The sequence below is a fragment of the Rana temporaria genome, chromosome 1 (genome assembly GCF_905171775.1).
Source record: "Rana temporaria chromosome 1, aRanTem1.1, whole genome shotgun sequence".
Classification (NCBI taxonomy): domain Eukaryota; kingdom Metazoa; phylum Chordata; class Amphibia; order Anura; family Ranidae; genus Rana; species Rana temporaria.
Window position 1 is genome coordinate 390,150,894 of NC_053489.1, and position 19,277 is coordinate 390,170,170.

General features: G+C 42.5%; 1 protein-coding gene across 2 annotated transcripts in view; it reads left to right on the plus strand.

Moving 5' to 3' along the window:
• BTBD2 (BTB domain containing 2) overlaps positions 1–19,277 on the plus strand; it is a 170,925-nt gene that overhangs the window by 135,671 nt on the left and 15,977 nt on the right. The window lies entirely within an intron of this gene.

Genomic DNA, 19,277 nt, shown 5'->3' on the forward strand with positions numbered 1-19,277 from the left:
AACTCGAGCCATGCTATACCTGAAAGTTTTTGGTGCACTTCTAAGGGCCTCCAGGTCAAAAGTTTAGTGTTTGTCCTAGAATTTCTCCATGATGGAATGGAGAAGGGGCTGGTAGCCCGCACCCTGAAAACCCAGGTGGTGGCTTTTATTTTTTATTTTTTGAGGACTCTATCCAGAGAAGTTTTCAAGATTTATTTTTTATTTTATTTTTTATTTTAGGGCATTTGCACGAAATAGGCCAGTAGCCCTCAAAGTTTTTCCCAGTTAGGATTTGTCTGTCTGTTTTACAGGGTCTCACGGGAGCTACGTTTGAACCCTTACAGAAAGCATTCTTACAGAACTTGGTTCTTAAAACAATTTTTCTGGTAGCCATCACATCAGCAAGAAGAGTCAGCGAGCTTCAGGCCCTGGTAGTCACAGAACCCTTTCTAAAAGTTGTCAGACAGTGATCCTTCAAACAGACCCAGCGTTCCTATCTAAGGTTTCTTCAACTTTTCACTGTTCACAGGAGATAATCCTGCCCACTTTCTCCTCCGCTCCTGCCAATTCAGGAGAAGAAGCTTTCCACACACTGGATGTGAGGGGATGTCTGCTGCACTTTCTCACATTCACCAAAGAATTCAGAAAGTCGAATGTGCTTTGTGATTTTCTCATGCTCTTGTAAGGGGAAGGGAAAATTGTAAATGTGTAGCGCTTGAAATGACTAACAGTAACAGAAGTCAAATTCCATAAAATATAACAAAAATATGACACACATACCAACAATAAATAAAATGTGCATAAAAAATATAAGAGTCCCTCTGCTAGGAGGAACAAGGAATGTGCCAACTGACACATGATGCAAGGTGATCTGTTGCACCTCTAGGTTAGTAACCAAAACACAAAACTGTAGTGACAAAGTTGTTAAGTAAATAAGTTTATAAACATCTGAGAGTCAATCAAGTGAATGGATACAAATGCGTGACTACATTGTGATAATCCCACCACAGAGAAAAATGCAGGCTTACCGGAACTCGTTGATTTGCGATGACATATGCCACCGAAAATCAAACAAAGCTTTGAATGACACATGTCATGGACGATCCTTGGCAGGAGTCATGCGCTCAGCCAGTCAGCGTATCTTTCAATGGGAAATCGATGCTTTTTCATCTACCCTGGTTCAAGCCCTTTTTTCTTCTTTTTCCTTTCTGCTGCATGTGTTCAGTTTTTAAAGCAACACCACCATCTCTAGTGGTAAAAAAGTATCAAGTCTGTTTTCTATTCACAAACAAAAATCCCCTACAAGGATGAAACTATTCTCCAGCAATCTTTGAAAATACAAAATGCCACTTAAACTTATGTCGAATGTCAAAGGACTGAACAGCCCCTACAAAAGAAGATCATTATGGTCTGACGCTATACAAATTAGGAAGTGACATTGTTTTTTGCATCCAGGAACCCCACTTTGCTAAGGATAACTCGCCTACCTTTACACATCACAATTTTCCTCACATCTTTCTCTCTAGCAAAAAAAAAAAAGGGGTGGTCACAGCTATTAAAGACACTGTCTTGTTCCAACAAATTGATCTCAAGTCTGTTCCCCAAGGAAGATAAATAATTTTGATTGCCACCTTAGTCAACTCGACATATATAAACCCCACCAATGCATCCAAAAAGTATTTAGAAAAGCAAGAAAAATCCAACAAGACCACCTCTTGATATGTGGCGACTTGCACCAATGGACCCGGATTTGGACACCTCGAAGAAAGCTAAAACCCCCAGAAAGGGACTTTCCAACATCTTCACAGCAGAAGACTGGTACGATCCCTGGAGATTCATACATACCACAGAAATACTTCACCTTCTTCTCCAATGTCCATAAGACATACTCCAGACTGGACTATTTCATCACAGATAAAAATCTCGTCCAAAAATTAACGAATGCTTCCATTCACAACTTAACGTGGTCTGACCACGCTCCAATTACTCTAGAGGTTAATTCTAACCAAAATTGCCCCAACAATTATCTATGGACAACACATTTATCCTCTCTTAGGAGAAACATAGATCTGTGATGAAAAATAGCCTTAAAGAATTTTTTTCTGTGTTAACAATATGTGAAATCTGTTCTGTACTATATTTTGTAACGTATCTAAAAAAAAAAGAAAAGAGAAAAATGTTTAATTTGTTCCATAAAAAAATTATCTGATAAAAAAAAAAAAAAAAAAAATGTTTTGATTTGAATGCTAATCTGTCAGTCAATAACTCTGCTCTATGGTGTGCCCACAAGGCTTATGCAAGAGGTCTTTTTTTAATTCAAATAACTGCCAGAGAGAAAAAAAATAAAATTTGATCAATTCAATACTAAAATAAATTTCTACCCTTAAACTCACACACGAATATATACATAGAAAGCTAACCTCAATAATCTCAGATCCATCCTAATTACTGATCACAATAAATATTACAAGAAACTAAACTTAACCACTTCCCGCCTGGTCAATGGACAATTGACGTCCGGGAAGTGGTTGTGAAATCCTGACTGGACGTCTATTGACGGCGATCGGTGATGCGGGGTGTCAGTCTGACACCCTGCATCTCCGATCTCGGTAAAGAGCCACCGGCGGAGTCTCTTTACTATGTAATCAGCCGTGTCCAATCACGGCTGATCACGATGTAAACAGAAAAAGCCGTTGATGGCTCTTCCTCACTCGTGTCTGACAGACGCGAGTAGAGGAGAGCCGTTCGGCACCTCTCCTGATGGGTTCGCGCAGATTTTCCTCGGACCACCAGGGAAGGGCAGTAAAAAAGAGAATAGATGCCAATCGGTGCCCACAAATGGGCACTGACTGGCAACATGGGCACAAGTGCCATCCCTCAGTGCCCATCCATGCCCAGTGCCCATCTGTGTCACCCATAAGTACCCATCAGTGTCGCCTCACTGGTGCCCATCAGTGCCACCTCATCGATGCCCGTAATCAAAGTAGAAAACGTACTTATTCGAAAATTTTGAAAAAAAGTTATTTTTTTTTTCAGTCTTTTTTTTAGTTGCGCATCAAAAAAAAAATCGCAGAGGTGATCATATACCACCAAGAGAAGGCTCTATTTGTGGGAACAAAATGATAAAAAAAATTGGGTACAGCGTGGCATTACTGCGCAATTTTCAAAGTGCGACAGCGCTGAAAGCTGAAAATTGGCTTGGGCAGGAAGATGCGTAAGTGCCTGGTATGGAAGTGGTTAAAATACTTCTCCCGAGGTAACAGAGCAGGTAAATTACTGGCCTCACAAGTAAAATGGTCAACAAAAAAACAAGATTCACAAACTGATCCACCACACTTCAGGCAAGACAATTCTCAACTCCAAAGAGATCGCCGATACCTTCTCATCATACCAAGAATCACTCTACAATTTTAAAAATGACACTAGTACTTCCCAAGCAAACATTACCAACATAACATCCTTTTTGGACAAGATTGCTCTACCATCCATTGACCCTACTTCACTAGATTTACTCAACAAACCTATTTCTAATGAAGAAATCATCAAGGTCATACATGACCTACCAAAAAATAAAGCCCCAGGTCCAGATGACCTCTCGGGAGAGTATTACACGGCTTTTGAAGATACCCTAGTCCCCCATCTCTCAATTGTTTAACCAAGCAGCAAATTCTGAAGCTTTTTCAAAAGAACTACTAGAAGCAATAATCATCACCATACCTAAAACGGGCAAAGATCCCACCTCCCCTCTAAATTACAGGCCCATTTCTTTACTGAATTCAGATCTGAAAATCTACGCAAAACTTCTGGCGAATAGGCTCGTTTAATATAGTACCTACGTTGGTCAAACCTGACCAAGTTGGTTTTGTCAAAGGTAGACCGGCCCCAGATAGCACAAGACGAATGCTCAATATTATTCACTCAATACATAAACACGTACACCTGCCCTACTCTTAGCTTTAGATGCCTAAAAAGCTTTCGACAGAATGCTTTGGGATTATATTTCAAAAACCTTAACAAAATTCGGCTTCAGTGGCTTTATTCGCTTGCCAATCATGGCTTTATATACCCATACTAATGCAAAAGTTTACACATCAGGTATTTTATCTAGTAACTTCCCCTTATCTAATGTAACCAGACAGGGCTGCCCTCTTTCCCCTATAATTTTTGCCTTGGCTATTGAACCCCTTGCAGAATATATACGATCATCCCAAAACGATAGTGGTATTAAAATCGGCCAGGACAAGCACAAATTAGGTTTAGACAACATCATACTGACACTAACAAACCCGGAAATTTCCCTTCCTGCATTACACTCGGTTCTAGAAAGATTTAAAGATGTCTCATACTACAAAATCAATCAAAATAAATGCTATATCCTCCCTATGAACATCCCGGACATGACAATCAATTCTCTACGCACAACATACAAATACAACTGGGATAATAATTTGATAACATACTTAGGGATTCAACCCACTTTCCCTCCAACTAACTACAGCGCCAATTTCCCCGCACTTTTAGACCAAATAACCCGTGACCACCTTCTTATTCAAAAAAACTCACTTATGGGTTGGTAAAATAGCTGCTTTCAAGATGCAAACTTTACCTAAAATCCTATATCTTTTTAGATGCCTCCCCATACCAATACCTGCCAAATTCTTCACACAATTAAAGCATAAACTGACAATTTATCTGGAACAAAACAAAGTGGCATTTTCGATTCTCCCTACTAGCAGACTGGTGGAATGGGCCTCCCAGATATTAAAAATTATTATTTCGCTTGTATCCTAGTTTAGAAGAAACACTGGTTTACCCCTGCAAAAGACAAATTATGGTTAAATATTGAACGTGAAGCTACAAACAATTCTGACCTCTACTCTCTCGCAATAGCTAGCGCCACTCTCCCTAAGGTCTCAATTCCCAACCTAATAAGCATAAAAACTATACTATTTGCTTGGAAACACATTCTCTCAAAAACCAGGCATATGGGGAAAAAATCGAATTCATCTTTACCCACAGAAGTTATTAACTATTGTAGAATCAGACTCTCTGTATCCTATTGGATTAGCAAAGGATATTCTCTGTACGAAAACCTACCCTTATCAGTCAAAAATATCTGTAAGATTGGCAAGTGTACCTGACTAAAAGATTTCAATCCCAATGACTTGATCGAATTCCCTTTTGACTCTTTTATGGAGTATTTCCCCCCTTTAGAAGTCTGACCATAAGAAAGGCATCTTTCTTTTGACATATTATCCTCTCAACTTTTTGCCAAAAATACAAACCTGTTGAAATGGGAAAGGGATCTGGATCAAACCTTCTCCCCGAATCGATGGCTAAAATCATTTCAAACAATAAATAAATCATCCAATACTGTAGATGGTATTTAACCCCATATAGACTATCTAAAATCTTTCCATCAACTTCCGATATTTGTTGGAAATGTAATGAGGAAACCTCCTACGCACACTGTGGAGTTGTAAGACCCTAATAAGCTTTTGGAACTCTATCTCATCCTTTATCGCAGACCTGACTGGTAACCTTGCCAAACTTGCTCCTGCCACAGCTTTACTAGGCATCGATCTTGACAAATATCCCGTCATATTCAGAACTATTGTATTACATATATTAATTGCTTCAAGAATTACAGTGGCCTCTTTATGGAAATCTACAGATGCACCGAATCTACCTAAGGTGATCACCAGAGTGAATACCCAAGCCCAGCCTATAAGATTCATTCTCTAACCCTTTATCCCAAAAAATGGAAAATGTGGTTATTCCATCCTAGAGCTTCCAAATAATTTAAAGATTCCTTACTCTAATATTTATCCTTCATTTTGAAGAAGTATAGTATACACCATAGAACCTTCGATTTAGAAATTTACTAAAGGCAGTCTTTATTTTTGTCCCCCCCCCCCCTCTTTACTTCTATTTACCCTAGTTGTACAGGTTACACCAAGAATCATCTTGGTGACCTCCCAGTCCTACAGTAAGTACCCAATTGGGGTAGGCTGGCCTAGGTCACCAAGCACCAAACATCTTCTCTGTTAAATGTTTGCCTATACAAGGTGATTATGTTACTTATGTTGTGTATCGAATGCAACCATTTCTATTGTTTTGTATTATCAAGCCAAATAAAAATGTATTGTCAAGACGCACCTGACCAAACCATAAAAAAATATTCTGAACCAAACGGTGTACTAAAATATTTACCAGTGCCCATGAAATGCAGCTTGACCAGTGCCAATTAAATGCAGCCTTGCCGGTCCCATGAAATGCTGTGCCCATTGAATTCACCATTAAATGCAGCCCTGGCGACTAGCGAGGACCTCATCACATCCGCCTGTCGCTCAGATAGAAGACAGAGCAGCAGGAGCGGCCGTACTGCATTCGGCCACTCACTGGGGCTACTCTGTCTTCTGTGAGTGACAGGCTTAGCCAGGAGATCGCCAGGCTCACGGGAGACAGTCGCCTGCTATTGTGACATGGCGGCGATGGGGGTAGGCCTGGTCAGTATTCGCTCTTTAACCACTTCCAGACCTGCGCACGACGATGTACGTCCTCTTTTTAAAGATGGATATCTCGGTAACGGCAGCAGCTGCTGCCACAACCGAGGTATCCATCCTTGGTGTGCGCGGTCCTGTACACGATAACGGCGGATTCGCCGCAAGATCGCCGTTATCGGTGGCGGGAGAGGGCCCCCCCCTCCTGCCGCTCTCCCGCGCCCTCCGCCGCTTACCGGAGCCGTCGGTAGCGGCGGAGGAGATCGGGTGCGTTCAGCTGCTGACTGGGGACGAGACTGAAGGAAAAATCTCCTTCACCCGTCCCCATAGCTCTGCTGGGCAGAAGTGACGAGACAACGTCAGTCCCGCCCAGCCTCTTAAACATTTTTTTTTTTGTCATTTGAAAAAATTAGTTTCAATTTTTTTTTTTTCTTGCATTTTAGTCTAATTATGAGATCTGAGGTCTTTTTGACCCCAGATCTCATATTTAAGAGGACCTGTCATGCTTTTTTCTATTATAAGGGATGTTTACATTCCTTATAATAGGAATAAAAGTGATCAATTTTTTTTTTCAGTGTAAAAAGTAATAAAATAAAAATAAATAAGAAAACCCCCCAAAATTTTTTTTAAAGCGCCCCGTCCCGACTAGCTCGCGCGCAGAAGCGAACGCATAGGCGAGTAGCGCCCGCATATGAAAACGGTGTTCAAATCACACAAGTGAGGTATCGCCGCGATCGTTGGAGCGAGAGCAATAATTCTAGCCCTAGACCTACTCTGTAGCTCAAAAAATGCAACCTATAGAATTTTTTAAACGTCGCCTATCGAGATTTTTAAGGGTAAAACTTTGACGCCATGCCACGAGCGGGCGCAATTTTTAAGCGTGACATGTTGGTTCTCATTTTACTCGGCGTAACATTATCTTTCACAATATATAAAAAAATTGGGCCTAATGTATTGTCTTATTTTTTTAATTCAAAAAAGTGAATTTTTTCCAAAAAAAGTGCGCTTGTAAGACCGCTGCGCAAATACGGTGTGACAAAAAGTATTGCAATGACCACTATTTTATTCACTAGGGTGTTAGAAAAAAATATATATAATGTTTGGGGGTTTTAAGTAATTTTCTAGCAGAAAAAAATGTTTTAGTCTTGCAAACACCAAATCTGAAAAAGCTAAGGTCTGGAAGTGGTTAAGACGCACCAACAGTTTCCCCCATTTTTGGTGGGGGGAAAAGGTGTCTTATGGAGCGAAAAATGCTGTACTTTTTCACTCATGCTGTTACCTTACCCCTTCTTTTTTTTTTATGGATCTAGGCATCCCATGGAACAAGAAATGTATAGGTTTAATGACCATCCTCTTAACCCATGGGGCCATTTCTTCCCAAAATGGTCTAATCTTTAAACAAGACCACCAAATGTGAAATGTACCTCTTTCTTTACATCCCCTCCAGCAGCATTCGTCGGCTGTAAGATATTTGTGCTAGTTGGGCTATAGTCTGGTACTATCTAACCATAAACGTATGACATTTCTTGGATGTTAGAGCTTGTAGAAGTTGAATACGTTGATTCTATTAGTTTTTTAACTTGTAATGAAGTAAATGTATAATTTAGTTATTATTCCAATTCTTTAAAGTAGGGAGTTCACTAAGAACCAATTTATACATTTGTGATAGTAAATGGTTAGGCTTCAACATCTTCACACATGGTCTCAAATGTTGTAAGCAAGCTTTAATGTCCTCACTCGGGGTTTTAGTCTATTAACAAAATCAGACATTTGATAATGTCTACACTTGGCCATAATCGTGTCCCCTTGAGATGATATTAAAGGAGTTGTAAAGGAAACTTTTTTTTTTTTTTGGTGAAATGACTGTTTCCAGGGTATAGACATAATGGTTAACTGATTTCTTTTAAAAATAGATAAAAATCAATCCTATAATGTACCTGCAGTTTCTCGTTTAGTTTTTGCATGTTTCCTGCTTCTGTGATGTACAGAGCCAATACAGGGCAGTGATGGTTTGGAAAATGAAACTGGTGCTGAGGGGTTTTAGACGCACAGTAATCACACCTCCTTGATTAGTGACCACAGAGAAAGCTCCCAGTACTGTGGTTATCAGGAAACCGACAACCAGGAAGTGTGGAGATCAGAGAAGAATTACAGCAACTTGAGAGCACAAACGAACAATGAGGACATGAAAACGGCACTGCATTAGGGTAAAGGAAGATAAAAAAAAATCCTTTAACTCTGGTAGGGAGATTAAGGTTCCTTGGAGGGCATATCTTGAACAAATTGTATTCCCATGGACCCATTGCCCCACTTTCCTCTCCCAGGGGGAACCATGGATACCCTCCTAATAGGGTCATTGGAGATGGGGCATATTTCCCATTTTTGTTTAATCTGTCCCATATCGCTAAGGTATTCCGTGTTAATGTTGTAAAATAATGATGCGCTAATATTAACTTAATGTATGGTACAAATAGTGCAGATTGCAAATTCACAATAAATCAATCCCAACATAAACACAATATTAAGTGAAATATTAAGAGTCCTCATATTGACTGGAATAATCCACAATGCCTCCCCTCTGATCAGAGGCGCTCCAAGCTGTAAGGATCAGGTGTGCAGGCACCAGCAATTCTCAGGGGCAATCATGTGCAAAAAAGGAAAAAAGAAAAAACCTCATTGTGCAATATATTGAATAAGATGAAATATGGACAGAGATTACATCTGTAGTGTGTGCACTCACGAAACCCCGCTAGGACTCAGACAAGTAATTCGCCGCTCAGCTTCAAGATCTCCTCACTCGGATCCGACTGACTTGGCGTCCGATCGTCCCGTCACTATAGGCTCCTCCCCTACACGTTGCATCACTCGTCATGTGACTTACTCAGTGAAAAAAAATAGCTGGGCTTTAAATAGCCATCTGAGTGTCGGCACTTGCGGAAATGAGCACATGGAGGGAACTAATGACACACATCATTGCTGGCAAAGAACTTGTATATACCAAGCTGAATGTAAACACACTACAGATATAACATTTATATTGACAATTTTTAATACAAAGTTTAAAATGATTAAAAAAGTGTCTGTTTGCTAAGACATCACTTATATGTAAAAAACAACAATTGGCGCCATCTATTGGTACGAAGTTGTATACTCATATGTATCCTAGATTACAGAGGAAAAAACAAATATCCAATATACTGGTCATTCATAAGTATACATTAAATGTCGTATACCCATATGGGCTGATATATACTGTGCCATATTAAAAATTATTGTTGATTATAAAAATATAAATAAAAATGATTTATATATATATATATATATATATATATATATATAAAAAATATTGCCATCTATGTGTGTCATTAGTTCCCGCCGTGTGCTCATTTCCGCAAGTGCCGACACTCAGGTGGCTATTTAAAGCCCAGCTATCTTTTTTCACGTAGTAACCCATGTCACGTGACTAGTGACGCAACGCATAGGGGGAGGAGCCTATAGTGACGGGACGATCGGACGCCAAGTCAGTCGGATCCGAGTGAGGAGATCTTGAAGCTGAGCGGCGAATTACTTGTCTGAGTCCTGCGGGGTTTCGTGAGTGCACACACTACAGATGTAATCTCTGTCCATATTCCATCTTATTCAATATATTGCGCAATGAGGTTTTTTCTTTTTTCCTTTTTTTGCACATGATTGCCCCTGAGTATTGCTGGTGCCTGCACACCTGATCCTTGGAGCGTTGGGAGTGCCTCTGATCAGAGGGGAGGCATTGTGGATTATTCCAGTCAATATCAGGACTCTTAATATTTCACTTAATATTGTGTTTATGTTGGGATTAATTTATTGTGAATTTGCAATCTGCACTATTTGTACTTTGTACCATACATTAAGTTAATAATCGCGCATCATTATTTTACAATTTTCACTATTGGTTTGGTTTCACCGCTTAGACTGCAGCTTTTATTATTTGTTTTTTTATGTTGTGGTTTTTTCCTTGTATTATATATTAGTAGCGCTGTAGTCCATTTTCTCTTTATATATTGTTTATTCCGTGTTAATGGCTGTCCAGTTTGACAATCCCCTCAGCTTAACCAGTATCCATGGTGCTCCCGCTAGGTTTCTCCCCGCCATTTTTTTCTCAACCGAGACCCACACTTTATTTGATGCATCATATGACACCAATTTAGAATACGTACCAAAGACGATCCAGACGACACCTTGATGATCTTGTGAAGTTGAATCCATAAACTGTGAGGATCTTGCAACACTGAACAATCGGCTAGGTCAAAAGATCATAATGTGATCCAGTCCAGACATGTGCTGATGCATTACTGGGAGAAATGAACAAAGGGTGCGGCCAACTATACAGGATAAGCCGAGATACAGGAAGGGGAGGAACCAGGGACAAAATAATGCATATAACATTTAAAGGCATATATACGTGTATCGTATAAATCGGTATAAAAATGGTGGAACTCTGCAGCTATCGCTTTGGTATCTGCTATCTGCTACCTTTATATTATTTGCTAATATATTATGAACATGAAAGAGTTCTTGTTGCTTTTTTAGTTGTCTAGCTAATAATCTGCTACATTTATTCCCTTGTTCATAAAATTGGTGTGCAAAGTATTTATCCTTAGCTCTTCTATACAAGCATCCAGAGAGCACTGTTCTTAATGTATCCAGCTGTCTGGCTTACCCTGGGTCAAGATTAGTCTTATGCTTAAAGGGGTTGTAAAGGTTCTATGCATTAAGGTGAAAAAACATCTGCGGATTAGCAGCCCCCTGTCTACTTGCCTGACCCCTCGAAAGTCCTGCGTCGTGAACGCGCTTGCTTCTTGGCTCATTCATTGGTTGATTGAAAGCCGCGCAGCCATTGGCTGGCCCTGCTTTAAATCGCATCCAATGATGCGGCGCATCGGGGGCCGAGTGATACAGTGAGCGGCTATGGCCGCCGGCTGTATCACAGGAGCGCGCCCGCAAGAACTCTTTACCATACGAGCTCGCTCGCATAAAGGTGATGAGTTCTTGCGATGGGGAGCTGAGACCGCCGCTGAGGGACCCCAGAAGACCAGGTTCGGGGCCACTATGTGCAAAATGAGCTGCACAGTGGAGGTAACATGTTTGTTGTTTAAAATATTTTTTTTTTTTTTTCCTTTTACATACCCTTTAATGTCCATATCATGTATTTTCCACCAGCAGGTCTTCTAGCTCCTTCCTCTTCTCTTTTAACTCAAGAACCATGTGCTATTTCCCTCTAATGACCAACTTATGCACTTCCCCATGCTGTTTGATCCAAAATTTTCCAAACTGTTTATTTGAAAATATTCTTCTAATTTGTGCTGTATATCCTCCAATATCTTCCTGTTGTCCAACAATGACTTGTTTAAACGCCATGTCTGTTCCTGGAGACCCGCAGAGACCTGGAGAAACACCAGCACAGCAGGGACATGATCAATAATTGTTATAGGTTCAATAGTGGCGAATCTCACATAGTCCATATAATATTGGTCCACTAGGAGTAGATCCAGCCAGGAGTATACCTTTATGGATTTTTGAGTAGTAGATATAATCTTCTTATTTTATACCTGCCAACTATCTACTAGGTAGAGAGATCGGAGGATTTTTAAAGGATAATTTCTAAAGGATAATGGGGGTTTTATCTGTTGAAGTATCTAGTGTGGGGTCCAGGGTGATATTAAAGTCCCTTCCCTAAATTTTTCCAACAACCTTAAAGTCTTAACAAAAAAACAAATTGTGCGAGTGTTAGGTGCATATATAGAAGCGAACGTATAGCACTGTCCCTGCAGCAGACCCTTAATGAAGAGAAACCGCCCCTCCGGATCCATGTGCACTGACATAGGGGTCAGGGGGTCACGTCTTCTCAAAGGCTATTGTTACCCCCTTTGCCCTTGCAATGGGGGATACTGCATGGAACCACTGATTGTACAGCAATAGAGGTAGCCTAGGTACAGATCTTAAGGTAAAATGTGTGTCTTGCAAGAAAACAACATCCACAGCCTGGTGTCGCAATTCCTGCCATAGACGGCCCCTTTTTTTGGGGGGAGCACAAGCCCCTCACATTGTAGGTAACAATTTTTATTGGCCTAGCCATTTCCTGTATTTTTGGTGGATACCTATTGCCACATGTCTCATTTTTGTCCTGAGTAAACCTGCAAAACAGCTCGGTATAACCAAACCAACTACAGTACAAAAAAAAGAAATTCTATGTAGCAACTAATGGAGGGGGAGGTCCATATGGGTGATAATTGTGCCCCCCACCAACCTATGTGCTTCCATGCAGATTAAACCGTCCTTTATATCAGGACCTACCTAATGGGGGGGGGGGGGACAAATACAAAGGGGGGAAATTTGATGTCTACTATTCCCCAGGCATAACTTCTATCATATTTAATTCCCTTTATACAGCTACGCACACAATTTCAAAATCTCTCATTGGGGAATGAGGAGAGGAGGAGACACAACACACAAAAAAAATTTTTTTTTTTTTTTTTTTAAATATGATCTTTTGTCTCTTCTCCCCCCCCCTCATTTCATTATCATTTTAATCTCTTTAATCGTCTCCGAACACGTGATTTATTTAATTTTTTTCTCTTCCCCTCTCTGATTAAGCCCCTAGTGGGCTTTTTGCTAAAACCCTATGCCAAGGTTTTGGGCATTGTATAGAGAATTTTACATTGGACGTTCTCCAGTCCGGAAAGTCAGTTGGAGGAAGACCTAACATTTCCAAAAACATTATTTTTATATAATTGTTTATAATTTTTGCAAGTCCTACAGAAGATAAAACATTTCAAACATTAACATTTTTAAGTAATGCAGTCGTACACTGTCTTAAAGAGCTACAAGGCACGCATAGATTGTACCAATAAAGGAATAGCGATGTGATTAATCAGTTCACTTGAGTGGGAGATAGTCAAGCCTAAACGAATGAAAAAAGAGGGTATAAAGAAAATTGAACCAACCTCCTATTCTGACCGTAAAAAAGTGATAGAGGCAATATTAACATACTGTACAACTTCACACAGATCTGTACAAAAAGAAAGGTAAATAGCGAACACACAAAAGATTCTTCAAGTACCTGGTGTTTACTAACTAGTTTCATTCCCTGTAACACCGTAGACAGATACATCCCTTGCTGACCATGTTTCAGAAAATTTCTGCTTTGTACCCTCCACTGTAGCCGTCAGTTGCTCCATTCTACGTATGTCAGCCACAGTGGTGAGTAATTGTGGGAGTGTTGGGGGTGAGGAGGTTCTCCATAACCTAGGAATGACCCGTTTGGCCGACAATAAAATAAGACAGCAATCGGCGCTGGGCCTTAGAAGCACCATGAAAAAGGGAGACCTAACAGATCATGTATGGGCGTCAGAGGGACGGGAGTACCAACCAGAGTTTCCAACAGCTTCTGAACTTGAAGCCAAAATTGATCAACGGGGGGTCACTCACAAAAAATATGGTAGTGAAAGCCCACAGCATTATTACATCTCCAACATTGTTTTGAGATTAAGCGATTTCGGACATGCAGAATTTCTGGGATCCTATACCAGTGCATGCAGTTTCCTTATGGGTCACACATCGAGAAATCTTGTGAAAAGTGTGCTTCCAGATGCTCTCCCAATCCAACAAGGAGATGTCATGCTGAAAGATCTGAGACAATTTACTCATATAGTGGTGAGTGTTTATCGTCATGGGCACAGCCTCGTGCAATATTTTATAGATGGTAGAGATCATTTGGGGCTCATAGGGACCTCTAGCGCATAGGGACTCAAAGTCTGTCGGCTTCTCAAGAGTCAGACGGAGATCTGGTGAGGAAAAAATGTCTAATCTGTAAATAGGAGTGTAGAAGCTTTAGGGGTATCTGATGCTGCTTTTGCAATTCGGGAAAGGTCAGTAAATGTCGAGTCACTGGGTTAACAAAATGTCGTAGTTGGGAAAAGTCCTGCCTGGGTCCAAGGTAGCATACGATCATAAGAGGCCATCTGGTATTTCTAGGTTGAATAGAATATTCATGAGTGGTGGGCATGGTGACGACAAACGCTCAGAACATCTTTTCCAAATGATTTTCCGTAATTGGGGCATATAAAGGGCAGTAGAAAGCCAAAGCATATAGCAAGGATGGACCGGGGCTGTGACACTCATTTCAATTTCCGCCCACCTATTTGGGGCTTTCCAGGAGGTCAGAATGCTTAAATGTGAGGCATAATAGTATTTGATGAAGTCTGGGCCTCCCAATCCCCCCTACTCTTCCGGACTAGGACCACCGTCCCTGCCATCCTGTGGGAGGCATTCCAGATAAAGTGGAGGCTCCGCCTTTGAAGGGATTTCAGCTGCGTCAGAGGGACTGCCACTGGCAGTGTTTCAAACAAATATAACAATTTTGGGAGGATGGACATTTTAAGGACATTAACCACTTAAAGACCCGCGTATTGTAAATGTACGTCCTCTTTTTAAATATGGATATCTCAGTAACGGCAGCAGCTGCTGCCACAACTGAGGTATCCATATTTTCTGTGGGCGGCCGTGTAAACGATAACGGCGGTCTCCGCGGCGGATTCGCCGCGAGATCGCCGTTATCGGTGGCGGGAGAGGGCCTCCCGCCGCTTTTCCGCGCCCTCCGCCGCTTACCGTAGCCGTCGGTAGCGGCGGAGGAGATCGGATGCTGCCGCCTGGAGAGCGAGGACTTGAGTGAGGGCAAGATGGCCCCCACCCGTCCTCATAGCTCTGCTGGGCGGAAGTGACGTCAAAACGTCAGTCCCGCCCAGCCTCTTAAAGAGACAATTTTTTTTCTTGCATTTAAGTCTAAATATGAGATCTGAGGTCTTTTTGACCCCAGATCTCATATTTAAGAGCACCTGTCATGCTTTTTTCTATTACAAGGGATGTTTACATTCCTTGTAATAGAAATAAAAGTGATCATTTTTATTTTTTTATTTCAGTGTAAAAAATAATAAAATCAATAAAAATAAATAAGAAAACCCCCAAAATTTTTTTTAAAACCGCCCCGTCCCGACGAGCTCGCGCGCAGAAGCGAACGCATACGCGAGTAGCGCCCGCATATGAAAACGGTGTTCAAATCACACAAGTGAGGTATCGCCGCGATCGTTAGAGCGAGAGCAATAATTATAGCACTAGAGCTACTCTGTAGCTCAAAAAATGCAACCTATAGAATTTTTTAAACGTCGCCTATCGAGATTTTTAAGGGTAAAACTTTGACGCCATGCCACGAGCGGGCGCAATTTTAAAGCGTGACATGTTGGGTATCATTTTACTCGGCGTAACACTATCTTTCACAATATATAAAAAAATTGGGCCAAATTTATTGTTGTCTTATTTTTAAAATGAAAAAAAGTGAATTTTTTCCAAAAAAAGTGCGCTTGTAAGACCGCTGCGCAAATACGGTGTGACAAAAAGTATTGCGATGACCGCCATTTTATTCTCTAGGGCAGGGGTATGCAATTAGCGGACCTCCAGATGTTGCAGAACTACAATTCCCATGAGGCATAGCAAGACTCTGACAGCCACAAGCATGAACTCAGAGGCTGAGGCATGATGGGATTTGTGGTTTTGCAACAGCTGGAGGTCCGCTAATTGCATATCCCTGCTCTAGGGTGTTAGAAAAAAAATATATATAATGTTTGGGGGTTTTAAGTAATTTTCTAGCAGAAAAAAATGTTTTAGTCTTGTAAACACTGAATCTGAAAAACACCTAAGGTCTTTAAGTGGTTAATTCGCTCCAACAGGGATTTTTTAGGTAATCCATAGTTTGGAATACTACCGTTATCCCATTCCGAGAGGCCATTAAGCAGAAAGGGAACCCCCCAGCGATATCGAACATCCACTGAGCGTAAGGTAAGTGGTCGTACAGCTTGTCGCTGCATTAAGGTGTGGCGTGATATAATCCGTCAACAGGGAGGTTTGAGCTCCTTCAAATTCAATCATAGGTGTGCCCCATACAATCCTCATAATAGCCTTCCTCCGAGTACTTATGCCTTTTACAAATCGCGTCTCACAGCCTGTCCTTGTTCTGATAGGCGATAGGTGTAACACAGTGGACTCTGTGGAAATGGACAGACTCTAGTGCGGATTCCCCCCACAGAATAACCTTTTGTACTGTTACTAAGAGGTCAATATTATATTTCTCAGGTAGGCCTCGTATATGTATGTTCTGACGGCGATCCCTATTTTCATAATCTTCCATTTGGTCCTTATAGGTCAGGCATGTCCAAATCCGGCCCCCGGGCCAATTGCGGGCCACGTTTTGGTTTAATGTGGCCCGCTTGGTAATTTGAATATACAGTATGCATTGTCCTTTAGCGGGCGACACAGTAGGCAATACAGCAGGTAATACATTTGTTATTGATGCTGGTATTATATTAGTGTATTGTACCTTTTTTTTTTTTTAAAGTAGATTCCATCTCTAGATCTCTAGGGAGCTCTCCCTGGTTCTTACATGGTTTTGGTCATCGTCTAACATCTCCTCATCCTTGCTGACAGTCTGATATTGTCATTGTAATCCACCAGGCCCTCTCTGGCCATTACGGGTGTCAAGTGGTCCTGGCTATGCTCCATAGGGGTATCTCCCAAAGTTGGCAAGCCGCCCCCTGGAGCTGCCACACATACTTCTGGCAATCTGCGGGCTGTCCCTCTGCTCTGCAGCTGGGGGTCCTCCACCTGCTCTCGGGAATTCCACCGCCTGATGAATGAAGTGCGGATTCCCCCATAGTCCATGTGCCGAGGGGCCTCGATTTTGTGTAGGTGCGCCCAGGTTAAAGGTAGGCGACCCCCGTCCCCTCTTCAGATTGCTTTCGCCTGCCTCTGGGCTTCCGTTGCTCGCCTCCTGTCTCCGGGCTACCATCCCCTCTATACGGTTGCCTCTCTGTAGCATCAGGTATGCCCTCAAAAATTCCTGCTTCCTCCCCCGACAGACTGAAGCGCCGCCCGCCTACGGGTCGTTATCTCCGCTGCTAGTCTCTATGGTCAGCATCGGCGGCAGCAGATAAACCGCTAAGGGGCTCTCTGCAATCATCTGTGCACGCAGCTGTGTATGCCCGGGGATGTGTGGGAGCTCTCACATTACACATTCGTTCCTCTCCTCCCCCCATGAAGATTGTTCTAATTCAATCACACGCGTCCCTGTGAGGAGCTTGCAGTATTGAAGGAATTCAGTCACTTATTTGCACTTTTGGTTGTGCTGCATTTTGGTTCCATTATTTTTATTGTTCGTGACTGGCTCTATTGTCTGACTGCTCTCCCCTTGACCTAGGACTGTCTGGCCATTTAGCTATTCTTTTCAATCTGGAATTAGCAATTTCTAGCGCCTCTATCTCTTGATCTGTAAATTATTGCAACTGGGCTTCTATTGACCAGCCCAAATTTGCAAATTCAGTTACTTCCTCCACGTCCTGCATCACCCCTTTTTGACACCCTTGTTGACAAAATAATTGCCCTTAAAATTTAGTGTAAATCAACTTCAATATGTTAAAAATTCTGCAGCCAGAATCCTGACTAGGTCTGGTACAAGTGATCATATTACCTATATCCTGGAGTCCTTGTACTGGCTACCCATCAGGTTTCGCATAGACTTGAAGATCCTCTAAGGCTCTTCATGGTTTGGCACCCTATGAACACTTTGAGTGCCGACATCTCGCACTCGCTGTAATAGGAAAAGCACATTCCAGCTAGCACGACATAGAAGCTACGGGGATCCGACTTGGATTCCCGCCAATTCAAGCCTCGACGTTTGGTATGAATCATGAGGGAGAACTCCACGCCAAATTTGAAATAAAAAAACGCCATGGGTTCCCCTCCAGGAGCATACCAGGCCCTTAGGTCTGGTATGGATTGTAAGGAGAACCCCTACGCCGAAAAAACGGCATGGGGGTTCCCCCACTATCCATACCAGACCCGTATCCGAGCATGCCGCCCGGCCGGTCAGGAAAGGAGTGGGGACGAGCGAGCGCCCCCCCACCCTCCTGAGCCGTACCAGGCCACATGCCCTCAACATGGGGGGGGGGTGCTCTGGGGCAGGGGGGGGGAGCGGAGAAGACCCCCAGAGCTGACTAATTATTTTAAAAACCTGTGTTGTGTGTTTATTTTATTGACACTTTTCCTCCAGGTGAATGGGTAGGGGTATGATGTACCCCATACTCATTCACCTAGGGTGGGTTGCCGGTATCTGGGGGCCCCCTTATTAAAGGTTCTCCCAAATTCCGATAAGCCCCCTGCCCGCTGTCCCCGACAACCAACGGTCAGGGTTGTCGGGAAGAGGGCACTGTCCTTATCAACATGGGGACAGGGTGCTTTGGGGTGGGTGGGGGCTGCAAGGCCCCCCCCTGCCCCAGAGCACCCACCCCCCCCCATGTTGAGGGCATGTGGCCTGGTACGGCTCAGGAGGGTGGGGGGGGGCGCTCGCTCGTCCCCACTCCTTTCCTGACCGGCCGGACGGCGTGCTCGGATACGGGTCTGGTATGGATTGTGGGGGAACCTCCACACCATTTTTTCGGCGTAGGGATTCTCCTGGAGGGGAACCCATGCAGGTTTTGTTTTTAAAATTTGGCGTGGAGTTCCCCCTCATGATTCATACCAAACGCTGTGGCTAGAATTGGCGGGAATCCAAGTCGCTTCTATGTCGGCTTTTTCCCATCGCGGAGAGCCGGCTTGGCTCCCGTGATGGGGCTCGTAGGTGATCAATCTCGCCCAGAAAGGGAGAGATTGACATGGTATCGCGGTCACCTACTGTATGCTCCAAAATGTGGAATAAACTTCCTAAGAACGTCA